Source organism: Henckelia pumila, chromosome 3, assembly GCF_033568475.1.
Source record: "Henckelia pumila isolate YLH828 chromosome 3, ASM3356847v2, whole genome shotgun sequence".
NCBI lineage: Eukaryota > Viridiplantae > Streptophyta > Magnoliopsida > Lamiales > Gesneriaceae > Henckelia > Henckelia pumila.
In genome coordinates this window covers 138,727,875-138,743,559 of record NC_133122.1, presented here as the reverse complement: position 1 = coordinate 138,743,559, position 15,685 = coordinate 138,727,875, and positions in this window count along the sequence as shown.

The window sequence follows — 15,685 nt, the reverse complement described above, 5'->3', positions numbered from 1 at the left end:
TAAGAAATCAATTGACTTTACTAGCCTAATTGCAAAGGCAAAAATGAGATTACCCCCTACATGCTCTTATTGTTTTAAAATAGGACATGTTAGACATAAATGTAGATCTTTAAGATTTCAATATAATCAAAAGAGCTATATGAAATGGAGGTCTAAGAGTACTTAACAACTCATCAGTTGGCATTATGAGATCATGATCTAAGAGAGTTCATCATAGACCGGTTTAAATTGCCTTGATGCGACTGGTCTTCCTGATGAACGCTGCTCTGTCCAAGAAAATAGGTTTTTAAAGAGGCATAGCCCTACCTACTACTGGGAGCACTCTTAGAAAGTGGCGATGATGTTGCTATGAGAGACTGAACTCTAAGAAGTCTATTTTGTATCTCTTTTTTCTAACACTATGGACCCAAAAGAACTAAAGGGTACCAAAATAAATTTTTTGTAGGGAAATAGGAAAAATGTTCTCCCTAGCATATGGTATCTAGAAAGTGGATGTTCTAGACATATGACGGGAAACAAGGAGCTTTTACAATCCATCAAACCAAAGGAGAAGGGAACTGTCACCTTTGGAGACAACAACAAAGGAGTTGTCGAAGGAATCGGCTTAATAGGTATATCTGAATCTTGCTTGATTGATGATGTACTCCTAGTGAATGGGCTTAAACATAATCTATTAAGCATAAGTAAATTGTGCGATAGAGGTTATGAAGTCAAATTCACTCCCCAACACTGCACCATATCACTCATGACTGACAAATCCATAAATTTTAAAGGTTATAGAAGTGAAAATGTATACAAGGTTTCTTTAAATAATTTATCTTTATCAAATATTAAAAGCCTTGTATCTTTGAATGTTGATGACAATATTCTTTGGCATAGACGACTAGGTCATGTTGGTCCTAGTACCATAGAAAAACTTTTTAAACTTGATTTAGTTGTTGGTATGCCAAAACTCAATTTAAAATTAGATTCTATTTGTGATGCATATCAACTTGGCAAACATAGAAGGGAATATTTTAAAAGCAAAAATTTTATATCAACTTCTATGCCCCTTGAACTTCTTCACCTAGATCTATGTGGTCCCTCGAGGAACGCTAGCCTAGGAGGGAAGCTTTATGCATTTGTCATTGTGGATGATTTCTCACGATTCACGTGGACATTGTTTTTAGCCCACAAAAATGATGCCTTTGATTATTTTAAAACTTTTGTGAAACGTGTTGAGAATGAGAAAAATCTTTCAATAAAGCAGATCCGTAGTGACCACGGAACTGAATTTCAAAATGAGAGTTTTTCAAACTTTTGTGAAGAGAAAGGCATCGGTCATAATTTTTTTTGTCCTAGGACTCCTCAACAAAACGGGGTCGTTGAGAGGAAAAATAGGACACTTGTGGAGATTGCGAGGACCATGATATGTGAGCATTCTCTACCAAAATATTTTTGGGCTGAAGCAATGAACACTGCCTGTTACATTATCAATCGCGTATCAATAAGGCCAATTCTCAAGAAAACTCCATATGAATTATGGAGAGGGAGAAAGCCTAACATTTCTTACTTTCGAGCTTTCGGTTCCAAATGCTACATACATAAAAATGGTAAGGACAACCTTGGTAAATTTGATGCCAAATCCGACAAAGGTATCTTTCTCGGATATTCTACCTCAAGTAAGGCCTTTAGAGTTTTTAACAAACGCACTTTACTTGTTGAAGAATTTATGCATGTTATTTTTGATGAATCTATGTCTACTATTATTCGCACTAACATTGATGATGTAGAATTACTCGAAGAAGAGTTGGCTTCCTCAAGCCTGAATGATATAGATGTTTCCGTTGAGAAAACACCACTTCCGAAGGATTGGACGCTTCACAAAGATCACCCAATGGATCTTATCATCGGAAGTCCTTCGAAGGGAGTAGCCACTCGTTCTTCTCTTAATAATATTTGCAATCATCTTGCTTTTGTTTCGTATGTTGAACCTAAGTGTATTGATGATGCTTTATTAGATGATTCTTGGATTATTGCTATGCAATATGAGTTGAATGAGTTTAAACTCAATAATGTTTGGAATCTTGTTCCTAGGCCGCACGATAGATCTATCATAGGAACTAAATGGGTGTTTAGGAATAAACTTGACGAGCATGGTACTATCACTAGAAATAAAGATAGGCTTGTAGCGAAAGAATGTAGTCAAGAAGAAGGCATAGATTATGATGAAACTTATGCGCCTGTTGCTAGACTAGAATCTATTCGCATGCAACTTGCTTTTTCTTGCTCTAGAAATTTTAAGTTATTTCAAATGGATGTCAAAAGTGCTTTTCTTAATGGTGAATTGAAAGAGGAGGTGTACATTCTGTTGGAGAACGCGGCGATCAGATCAATTAGGATTGATACCCGGTGCAGCGGAAGTTTAAAAATTTTATATGGAACGATTCCATAATGGGTATCAAAACCTTACGATTAAATTGTGTGTAAAAATTAAATAACGATTATAAATTTTTACCTCCAATCTCGAAGCGAGATTATGGACACCAACAGATTGCTCTGCTCTTGTTGTATATCCCAGGAACTGATGGACGAACTGTTCTTCAATCAGGTCCACGAACGGATATTTAATCCCTCTGATAGATTGCACTAGAAAATCTATCAGAAGTTTCTACGAAGAGATTAACGAATTTGATCCGTTAAACCAGACTGCAATTCAAAATTCACAGACTGGATTTTCCGAGTAGAGGGGAGAAAGGGGGCGGCCACTACTGAGAGAAAAATAGGGTTTTTTTCGAAAATTGTGACCTGTTGTGTCTAATTTCTGTACTGCAATAACTTATTTATAATGTAGGCCACTAACAGCTTAGGGCCCATTAGTCATAAGTTCAAGCCCGACAAGCAAAGCCCGCATGTTCAGAAATTAATATAAAATTCATCGTGATTCCGATTGATAAACCAATTTCACCAATGTGCACAGAAACCATTTCTGCACCTTTTAAAGTCAAGATAAATTTTTCTGAATCCGAATTCAGTGATTTCCAAAAATGCCCATCCCTATGTCATTTTAGGAAATCTTACTCCTCTACTCATAATTAAGAAGTCCAACTTCTTTGTTCATTAAATTTATCTCTTTAAATTTAACTATCTCAACGGGGATTAAAAATCCATTACTCTGTGTGACCCTCAATGGTTCAGGGATACAGCTAGCCGTGGGCTCACAACTCCTTGTGACTCGGAACAACAATTTCCGACTTGCCCATCGAATCATGGTATGAGCGCCTAGCAACATCGCCCCATGATTCCTTAGGTATCACTGATAGTGCCTGCAAGAACCAATAGATTTTGGTTAGCGTACAGTACGGTCCCTTCATCCATATATCCCGATCGAATCAACAACCATTGGTATATCGAGAGTCGTTCAAGATTCGATAACTATGCAATACATCTTGAAGATCAAATAGTGACATCGCATGTGTTACTAAGAAACCATTTCTTAAAACACATCATGTACTCTGGCCATAGATTCGTCACACTAATATCTTCTCAGATCGCATAGGATATCCACACTCGCAAGTATGTGGTGAATCCTTGACAACAAAGCATCGACTCCTATATGTGTCGTAACTGTACCCAATCCCGACACCTGATGACCCCAATAGAGTCGGTAAACGAGTCAAAGCACAGTACTAGCATATAGAGTCTCAATGATGTTTCAAGTAGTAAGGACTAATGGTGTACAACCAAAACCGCGGACTATATCCACTCGATAAGTGATAACCACTTGGAAAGTCCGGATAGGGTAGTTCGATCATTCATCATATGAATATCCATTTGCATGCTTCGAACATCTCTATGTTCCTTACCAATGAAACGTGGTACTCCGCATCGCAAATGCTAGTCTCAAACTCGAGCGATCCTTATCCTTATTATCGGACGGCTCAATCGACTAGGAACAGTTTAGAATATACAGTGACTATAAGATGTGTTTCATGATAGACATCTCCATGTTCTACCACATCTTAAATACACTATAATATATTCAAGGTCTTTATCAAAACAACAATAGTATATCACAATATATCAATATGAAGAAAGATAAAGTCATTGCCATTAATAAAAGTGTAAATTATATTAAACAAAAGATTGTTTATACAAAGAGTCATCAAAGCCCTTATGCCACAAGTTGGCTCACCGGGCACCCACTCTTTCAATCTCCCACTTGCCCTAAAGCTAACTAGTCATACTACGTAGACCCATTGCTTCGCGATGTTTGCCAAATAATGGTCCTGGCAAGGGCTTAGTAAGTGGATCAGCGATATTGTCTGCAGAGGCTACTCTTTCGACAGTGATGTCTCCTCTTTCCACAATCTCCCGGATGATGTGGTATTTCCTCAGTACGTGTTTTGATCTTTGATGAGACCTTGGTTCTTTTGCCTGAGCAACGGCACCCGTGTTGTCACAGTACACCGGGACTGGACCAACAACTTCAGGAATGACGCCCAACTCTTGGACGAAATTCCTCATCCAAACGGCCTCTTTAGCAGCAGCTGATGCTGCAATGTATTCTGCCTCAGTGGTGGAATCCGCTGTGGTGTCCTGCTTAGAACTCTTCCAAGAGACAGCACCGCCATTGAGCATGAACACAAATCCAGAGGTTGACTTCGAGTCATCCACGTCACTTTGGAAGCTAGAGTCGGTATAGCCTTCCAATTTTAGTTCTCTTCCTCCATATACCATGAACATATTCTTAGTCCTTCGTAAGTACTTAAGAATGTCCTTCACGGCTTTCCAATGCATTTGACCGGGATTAGCTTGATATCTGCTCGTGACACTCAGAGCAAACGCTACATCCGGTCTGGTAGATATCATCCCATACATGATACTACCTATGGCTGACGCATATGGTACATGTGTCATTTTCTCTATCTCTTCATCCGTCTTGGGACACATAGACTTGGATAGAGAAACTCCATGACACATGGGTAGATGTCCTCTCTTGGACCCATCCATTGAAAACCGTTTCAATATGGTGTCGATGTAGGTTGATTGAGTGAGTCCTATCATTCTCTTAGATCTATCTCTATAGATCTGTATCCCTAGAATATAGGATGCCTCACCCAAATCCTTCATCGAGAATCTACCTGATAACCATATCTTTGTTGACTGCAACATCCCTACGTCATTCCCAATGAGTAGGATGTCATCAACATAAAGTACTAAGAATGTCACAGCATCCTTAACTACTTTCTTGTACACGCATGGTTCCTCCGGATTCTTGATGAAACCAAAATCCTTTATTGTTTCATCAAATTTCTGGTTCCAACTTCTTGATGCTTGTTTTAGACCATAAATTGATCTCTGAAGCTTGCATACCTTATGCTCGCTTCCCATGGATGTGTACCCCTCAGGCTGCTTCATATAGATTTCTTCCTTAATGTCTCCATTAAGAAAAGCAGTCTTCACATCCATTTGCCATATCTCATAGTCATACCATGCAGCTATGGCAATAAGGATTCTTATGGACTTGAACATTGCAACTGGTGAAAAGGTTTCATCATAGTCAACTCCTTGTCTTTGAGTATAACCTTTTGCCACCAATCGCGCCTTGTAGGTTAATACCTTACCATCAGGTCCAAGCTTTCTCTTGTAGATCCATTTACACCCTATTGGAACAATTCCATCGGGAGGATCTACTAAAGACCAAACTTGGTTTGTATGCATCGAATCTATTTCCGACTGCATAGCTTCAAGCCATAAATTTGAATGCGCATCAGAAATTGCTTCCTTGAAGTTTCTTGGATCACATCCAACATCGGGTTCATCTTGATCCCCTTCAAAAAGAAGACCATATCGAATAGGAGGTCTAGAAGTCCTCTCGGATCTTCTAGGTATAGGCGTGTCTATCAATGGTTCCTGAGGTGTAGGATCGTTATTTTGTATTTCGAGTTCTTCTCGAATTTCTTCGAGTTCCATCATCTTGCCTTTCTTATCCAATAAGAACTCCTTCTCCAAGAAGGTGGCATTCCTTGAAACAAACACCTTTGTTTCAGCAGGATGATAATATCCGATTGAATTCTTCGGATACCCTACAAAATAACATAAGGTGGATCGACTATCCAACTTATCTCCCACTGTCTGCTTCACGTAAGCAGGACATCCCCAAATCCTCAAGTACGAATACTTAGGAGCTTTGCCATTCCATAACTCGTATGTTGTTTTGTCCACTGCTTTGGTGTGGACGTTGTTCAACAACAATACCGCCGTTTCAAGCGCATAGCCCCAAAACGAAGGTGGAAGCTCAGTGAAGCTCATCATGGATCGAACCATGTCCAACAAAATTCGATTACGACGCTCCGATACACCATTCAGCTGTGGTGTCATAGGAGGAGTCCACTGAGAGAGAATCCCATTCTCTTTTAGATAGTCCAAAAACTCGGTACTTAAGTATTCTCCACCTCGATCCAATCGAAGTGCTTTAATACTTTTACCTTTAATACTTTTACCTAGCTTGTTTTCTACTTCAGCCTTGAATTCTTTGAACTTTTCAAATGCTTCAGACTTATATTTCATTAAATATAAATACCCATACCTAGAGTAATCATCAGTAAAGGTAATGAAGTAGGTGTGGCCATATTGAGTACCAACTCTAAATGGACCACAAACATCTGTATGGATCAAATCCAACAGATTTTGACTACGCTCAGGTTTCCCCTTAAAAGGAGATTTAGTCATTTTTCCTTTCAGGCAGGATTCACAAGTAGGTAGAGAGTTAATATCAGACATATCAAACATGCCCTCTCCCACTAGCTTGTTCATCCTCCTTGAGGAAATATGACCTAACCTAGCATGCCAAAGGTTTGCCGGGTTTTGGCTATCGATTTTCCTTTTGTTTGTTGTTGTCGGTTTATCAACATAATTTATTGGAACGTCTTTTAATTTTAAGTTATATAGATCGTTTTCAAGTTGTCCATTTCCAATTAAACATTCATTCTTGTAAATATTGCAAATCCCATTCACAAAATTGCAAGAATAACCATCTCTATCAAGCATAGAAACAGAAATAATGTTTTTAATCAAATCTGGAACAAATAAAGCATCTCTCAAAAGTAACTTAAAATCGTTCTGCAAAATTAAATAAACATCTCCCACAGCTTTAGCTTCAACTCTGGAACCATTTCCGAGCCTTGACTGGGTCTCACCCATCCTTAGCCTATTACTTCTTGTCATCATTTGCAACTCATTGCAAATATGAGATCTACATCTGGTATCCAATACCCAAGAAGTAGTATTAAGAAAAACATTTATTTCAATGTAAAACATACCCTTTGCAGTTCGCAACTGCTCGAGGTATTCCTTGCAGTTACGTTTCCAATGACCGGGTTTCTTGCAGTGATGGCAAACTTGTTTAGACTTGTCCAATTTTGCATGTAACATTTGGCCTTGAGATCATGGTCCAACCATTTCTCTAGTTCGGCCAACCTTTTGGTAGTTACATCATTCGGGGCTGTTTTCGGAGAAGCCTTTTCTAACACTTAGAAAATCTTTTCCGAACTTAGGACAATCTTAACTTATGGAATCATTCTGTATTGTTTGCGCCAGTAAGTTTGTTTTGTTGGAGAATTGAAACATGTGGATTACGAAGATTCATCATAATGATATACTGAGATGAAACAGACAATTATCGATGATTGTTTAATTAATTTACTAAGACATAAAATAGGCGAAATTTATTTTATGAATCTCACTCCCACTATTTTAACGATTTCACTACCCTCTAGTGAAAACGGGAAACTGTTTTCCTTAGTGAGAACATGGAGTCCAATTGACAAACTATGGTCCCGAATAATATCAGCCAACCATAATTTTCAAAAGGTAGAGCCCAATTGCTTCCAAAGCAACCTCCACGTTTTTACCTCATGTCCAATAAGGGCCCAATAATATGACGCCATTTATTGTGACATGTCAAGATGACCCATCAATATTAAGTTGTGATGGACGGTCGCCATGTGGATCCCCCAATAATATGAGCCGATCCCATGGGAGTTCCACCCAACTTACAACATGTGTCGATCCAATGTACAGCTTTCCGACGAACGGGCCCCCCCAATAATATGAGCCGGACCGTATCCGCGGGTAGCATCTCATACATTGATCGTTGATGGAAGGTAGGAACATTTAAACAAATTTAAATTTCCTTTATTTATCTTGATATCAATTTTAAATCATATTTAAAATGAGGGATTTTAATTATGAAAATTTGTCTCATCATTTTTAAAATTTTTGTATGCTTGCCGGATTCACACAATTTTGTCTAAAACATGCATACAACAATAATATCACATATTATATAGGATGATCGATTCCATTTCTAATCGACCCGTGGTTGCCAATCACGAGTCTTAGTCCAATCCTAGGTAATATGCAGTATGCAATGCAATCCTATTACATTGTGCTTCCAATTTACATTTCTTCGTCTTTATTGTCTACTGGGCCCTCCTCCGTCTTCAAATCTTCATCTCCCACTAAATCTAATGTATTTACAATAAATAACAATGACAAGTAGGGGATACATTTTCAAGGGGTGGGAACGGGCCATAAACCAAGCCCAATTTTATTACATATGACAATTCATATTGGGCCATAAACCAGGCCCATTAATAAAACCAACAACAATAAAAACAAATGTAAATTCCTAACATACACCTACAAAATTGGTCATGGCAATCGATCATCCTTATCCAATAACATTTAATTCAAAATTAATTTATTGGATAACATGCAATGACAATTTAAATTTAAAAGGATAAAATCATATTTCATACATAAAATCTTATTTTACATACAAAATCATATTTTATCTTTTTATCAAATAAAATCATATTTTATCTATAAAATCCAATTTTATACATAAAATCATATTTTACTCAATATATCCATAAGATCATATCTTATCATCAATTGTACCAAAAATAATTAATTTCAAAATTCAATTTAACGGATAAAATATTTAAATTTTCCAAAAATTAAAATTTATCCAAAAATCAATTTTAAAATTTTCGCACTCGAACAATTCGATCCGACGCCTCGTGGACCAATCAAAAACAATTTTCGATCGGACCAAAAATAGAATTTTAACATATTAAAATTTAATTTAAAAATTAAAAAATTAATTTTTCCCGCGGGCTGCCCGGGAGATTCCCGGGCTGCCCGCTGTTGGAAAACTGGCGAGTTCCCAGACCAATTACGATTGATACCCGGTGCAGCGGAAGTTTAAAAATTTTTCATGGAACGTTTCCATGGTATGGGTATCAACCGTTCATCGATTGAATTACGTGTGTGTAAAATTTAAATAACAATTAAATAAATTTTACCTCAAATCTCGCAACGAGATTAATGGACACCAACAGAACAATTCTGCTCTTGTTGTCTCTCCCTGGAACCGATGAACGCCTTCAATCAGGTCCACGAACAGAGGTTTAATCCCTCTGATAGATTGCACTAGAAAATCTATCAGAAGTTTTCTGCGAAGAGAATACACGAATTTGATTCGTTATTCCTCACTGCGATTCAAAATCACAGACCGGAATTTTCTCGGGCAGAGGGGAGGGGTCGGCCGAAAACGTTTTGAGAGGGGTAGGGTTTCGAAAATCCTGTCTCAAAAATTATGACCTGTTGTGTGTAATTTCTGTACTGAAATAACTTATTTATAATGCAGGCCACTAACACCTTAGGGCCCATTAGTCATAAGCTGGGGCCCGACAAGCAAAGCCCGCTCGTTCAGAAATTAATATAAAATTCATCGTGACTCCGATTGATGAAACGATTTCACCAATGTGCACAGAAACCATTTCTGCACGTTTTAAAGTCAAAATAAATTTTCCTGAATCCGAATTCAGTGGTTTCCAAAAATGTCCATCCCTATGTCATTTTAGGAAATCCTACTCCCTTACTCTTATTTAAGAAGTCCAACTCCTTAGTTCATTAAATTTAACTCTTTAAATTTAACTTTCTCAACGGGGATTAAAACTCCATTACACTGTGTGACCCTCAATGGTTCAGGGATACAGCTAGCCGTGGGCTCACAACTCCTTGTGACTCGGAACAACACTTTCCGACTTGCCCAACGAATCATGGTAAAGCGCCTAGCAACATCGCCCCATGATTCCCTAGGTATCACTGATAGTGCCTACAAGAACCAGTAGATTTTGGTTAACGTACAGTACGGTCCCTTCATCCATATATCCCGATCGAATCAACAACCATTGGTATATCGAGAGTCGCTCAAGATTCGATAACTATGCAATGCATATTGAAGATCAAATTAGTGACATCGCATGTGCTACTAAGAAACCATTTCTTAAATCACATCAAGTACTCTGGCCAGAGATTTGTCACACTAATATCTCCTCAGATCGCATAGGATATCCACACTCGCAAGTATGTGGTGAATCCTTGACAACAATGCATTGACTCCTATATGTGTCGTAACTGTACCCAATCTCGACACCTGATGACCCCCTCAGAGTCGGTAAACGAGTCAAAGCACAGTACTAGCATATAGAGTCTCCATGATGTTTCAAGTCGTAAGGACTAATGGTGTACAACCAAAACCGCGGACTTTATCCACTCGATAAGTGATAACCACTTGGAAAGTCCGGATAGGGTAGTTCGACTATTCATCCTATGAATATCCATTTGCATGCTTCGAACATCTCCATGTTCCCTACCAATGAAACGTGGTACTCCGCATCGCAAATGCTAGTCTCAAACTTGAGCGATCCTTATCCTTATTATCGGACGGCTCAATCGACTAGGAACGGTTTTAGAATATACAGTGACTATAAGATGTATTTCATGATAGACATCTCCATGTTCTACCACATCTTACATACACTATAGTATATTCAAGGTCTTTATCAAAACAACAATAGTATATCACAATATAACAATATGAAGTAATATAAAGTCATTGCCATAAAAGTGTAAATAATATTAAACAAAAGATTGTTTATACAAAGAGTCAACAAAGCCCATAGCCACACAGTTGGCTCACTGGGCACCCACTCTTACACCCGCGCCCTAATGGGGTCGGGCCGGGCAGCCCGGCTGCCCCTAGGGCAGCGACGATCGCTGCCCTGCGCAGCGCCCAGCGCTGCGCCGCCCTGTGCAGCGCCTAGCGCTGCGCAGGGCAGCGCCGTGCGCTGCCCGGTGCAGCGATCCAATCGCTGCCCGGGTTTTATCAGATCAATTTTTTTTTTTATTTTTAAAATATTTATTTTGTTTCAAAAATCGAGGCTTAAAAATTTTTTGTACAATCGATTAATTTAATCGCTTGATCTGAGCAACCTGGCTCTGATACCACTGTTGGAGAACGCGGCAATCAGATCAATTAGGATTGATACCCGGTGCAGCGGAAGTTTAAAAATTTTATATGGAACGATTCCATAATGGTTAGGACGGGAGATGTATCAGTGTTGTGATACACTAGTTCTAGAGGAGTTTGACTGTCGACCAATAGCGCAGTAAATCTTCAGTTGGGAGAATGTTAATGTGGTTCAACATTAATGGAGCTTACAGGGAATTCGACAAGAGTCTGAGTGTGTCGGAGGCTATTTCGACCAGACACTCGAGCAAAGGTTTTTAATACGTTCTCGAGGTTTTACCCTAGATTTCGAGGACGAAATCTTTTAAGGGGGGGGGGGGGGGAGAATGTAGTAACCTGTATCCAAAATTAACGATTAATGCATAATTAATCATGTAATCATGTTTAGATTCAATAAAACATGATTAAGGAAACTTCAAATGGGTTAACAGAGTCCAGAAATGGATCCAGGACATTCAAAAATGGCCGGAAAGGTTCCGAGGGTTCGGATGGTTCGGAGGCTCCAAACCGGGTTAGGAGGCTCCGAACTGGATCGGAGGATCCGAATGGGTTTAGAGGATCCGAACTCGGATCGGAGGCTCCGAAGATAATGCATCATTGATGGGACTTCGGGGGATCCGAAGTCAGGATCGGAGGCTCCGAACAAGAACGGAGGCTCCGAAGTCAGGAACGGAGGATCCGAACCAATTCGGAGGATCGGAAGTCGAGTTTGGAGGCTTCGAACTTTGCCTATAAATAGAGGTCCGAAATTTCATTTTCAACTCGCAACTTTCCTTTTTCTCTCTCAATTCCTTAGCCTTCTAACTTGGATCTAGGGAGATCTAGGCGTCCTATGGAGAATCCGGAAGTGGCATAGCGATCCAGGCGTCGTAGCGGAGCTGTGACCTAGTTTTGAGACAATTGTCATCAACGGGCTGATGACGGACGCAGGTATAACTATGGTCTCCTTAAATTTTTTAGGAGTATGCAATAGCTTAGTTAAGGCTTTTAGAGCTTATTAAATGATGCATGGACATTTGAATTGTTGATTTGATGATAGGCTTGGAACCTAGAGTGGAACTGCTAGGACTGCATGTAGAAAGGTACGTAAGTACTGACTGAGATAGCTAGCGGGTTTTGCATGCTTATATGTTGCATTTTTGTGTCATATTATTATGCAGCATATGCATATCATATTGTGCCTGTCCATCTTTTGAGATGAGCCATGTAGGGCCGCTCAGCCCTGTTCAGACGATTGATGTCAAGCGCCCCGCGACCAACGGGTTAGCCGGCACTGGCATCTGGAAGACACGGTCTACGTCCGTTAGGAATGAGCAGTGTACGCAGGGTTTGCTCCCCGAGTTGTACCACTCATGTCCTAGGCGCCATTATTGAGCAGTTATATATAGTTATCCCAGATATGGATACCCGATCATTTGCATGCATCATATTTGTATGTTTTACCCGTGCTTTCGTATTGAGCTTAGAGCTCACGTCCAGTCTTTTCTGTGTATCTGGACACCCCATTCGATGGGGCAGGTGTAGGTGTAGGATTGAGCACCAGGAGCTTGGAGTAGCCAGTGACCAGTGAAGACATCATGATTAGCTGTAGGTTTTTGCCCTTTATGCTTAGTTATTCGATTGGGTTGTATAATCGAATTTGTTTAACCGATTGTATTCTTTCGGTCTGCTTTTATTTAAGTCTTCCGCAGCGATTTATTTAATGCATGCTTAATTATGCTCTTAACTCTGATTAGGTAGTGGATCCGAGTAGGGTCGCTACAGAAGATCTATTTGAATAAGGTTGTTCTGAGGTATAACATGAATCAAGCGAAATCTGTCTTGACCCCTCTGGGACAACATTTGAAGCTATCTACGAATTAGTCACCTGAAAGTGAGGAAGACAAGATGAAGATGGCTGGTATTCCATATGCTAGTGGAGTGGGAAGTCTCATATATGGAATGGTGTGTAGTAGGCCTGATCTGGCATATGCAATCAGTGTAGTGTCAAGATTTATGGCTAATCCGGGTACATATCATTGGAAAGATCTGAAATGGATTCTCCGATATCTCATAAACACAACTGGGCTGGGGTTTAAGTTTGAAAAACATCAAGATGGGATTGATCCGATAGTTGGATATGTGGATTTAGATTTTTCTGGGAATTTAGACACGAAAAAGTCATTGACTGCTTATGTGTTCATCTTTTATGGCACAGCGACCACCTGGAAGTATAATCTACAGTCAGTGGTTGCCCTTTCTACCACTGAATTAGAATTCATAGCTATTACTGAGGCCATAAAGGAAGGATTGTGGTTAAAAGGGATGATAGCGGAGCTTGGTGTGAAACAAGATCAAGTTGTAGTACACTATGACAATCAAAGTGTAATACACTTGACGAAACACCAAGTCTATCATGAACGATCGAAACACATAGATGTGAAGATGCATTTCGTCAGAGATGTAATTGAAAAAGGAGATGTGATCCTTGTGAAGATAGCATCAGAAGAAAACCCTGCAGATGTTATGACGAAGTCACTGCCGTATGCTAAGTTCAAGAAATGTTTGGACTTAGTTAATGCGGTGATTGGAAATTAGCCAAGGAGGTTGGAATGGAGAGCAGCATTCAACCTGAAAGAAACAAGTTGGAGATTGTTGAAGTATGCTTCTATCAGATTGAATGAGAATAGAGAAGAGATCAGATCAAAGAGTACAGATCAGATGAATTCTGTGATCAGATGAGTTCATGGTCAGATCGAATACTGGGATCAGATGGAAGTGATGGTCAGATGAGTCTTCAGATAAGTTCATGCAGATCGATTGCTGGAGTACTATGACTTGGTTAGAAGTCAGATGGAGTTTCCATAAAGCTATAAGCTTGAAGACAGATCGATGCAGATCGAAGTACAAGAGCAGATCAGACTGATGAATGAAGGCTTATCGGGTTGGACCATGTTGACTTTATAATTGGGCCGTAAGTTACTGTTGACCTAAAGCCCGAGATGAAAGTCGGTTGAATTCTCTATATAAGCAGATGGAAGCTGGCCGCAACAAACATAACAGAAAATAAAATTCTTCAGAATATATTGAAAGAGAAGAAGGAGAGATTTCGGAGGAGAAAACTTGGGCGTAGATTGTGACGGGAAGATTCAAGTATCAAAAGCTTGAATCGTGTCTCTATCTAGCATTAAGAGTTTTATGGTCTATCTCTGTAATAAGCTCTGTTGATTGAGCTTGGTTTGTTCTGTTGGTGATTAATAAAGTGATTGTGTTGCTCTCCCGTGAACGTAGGCAAATTCCTTGCCGAACCACTTAAATACTTGCGTCGTTTATTTGCTTTCGCGTGAGTGTTGAGTTTGATCTGTGTGCATTGGTATTATCTGTTTCTGAGATTGTGTTATTGTTCTTGTTTGACTGGTAAATTCTCGGAATATCAAAACACTTCCGTATTGATTCCTAACACCAGATCTGTGTCATAATCGCACAATTGAAGAATAGATGTTGTACCAATTCCTCAAAGGAATTACAAAAGCCACACACTTTATCTTCCACATGCCCAAGTCTATTTTTAGTCAAAATCTTACCATGTGCTAGCAACCACAGTATAATCCTATGTTTCGGTAGAATGCAAGCTATCCATAAAATTGGCTTCCAGTGCCATTTACCCCTACCTTCCAAGAAGAATTCATATGTGTTTTTGAGGCCTTTATCATTTCCAAACTACACGTCCATCTGAGTCACCACTGCATCCCAAGATCCTAGTCGATCTATAATTACATCCCGAATAGAGAGTAGGTTCTTGATTAACGACGATTCGTAACGATGCCATCTCTAATCCCTTAACGAATTGAATCTCTTGTACTTATGATTCACCCACCTAATCCACAGAGACTTCTTCCTCTTCTGTATTTCCAAATAGTTTTTGTCAATAACGCCCTGCTCCACATTGACAAGTCCTTAAGCCCAAGCCCACCATTTTTTTTTTTGCATAACTGTTTCCATGCCATTGGCGGGTGATTAGAAAGCCAAACGAAATTACGACAGAGCTTATAGGTTGTATTAATTATGTTAGCTGGAAGAGGCAATATAATCCAATAACACTCCACCCCTTGCAACATTGATCACACCAACTCCACCTTTCCAGCATTATGAGACAAAGTGTGTCTGGGCAACTTGCTTTTTTTTTTTTTGTTATAGCATCCACCAAGAAAGTATAATCAAATGTCCGGAGCTTAGATGAAGAGATAGGGATCCCCAAGTATCGAAACGGTAGTGTACCTTGCTTAAATCACATCAAATTCAGCACCATATCCCGGCAATCTACATCAACTCCTGCTAAGT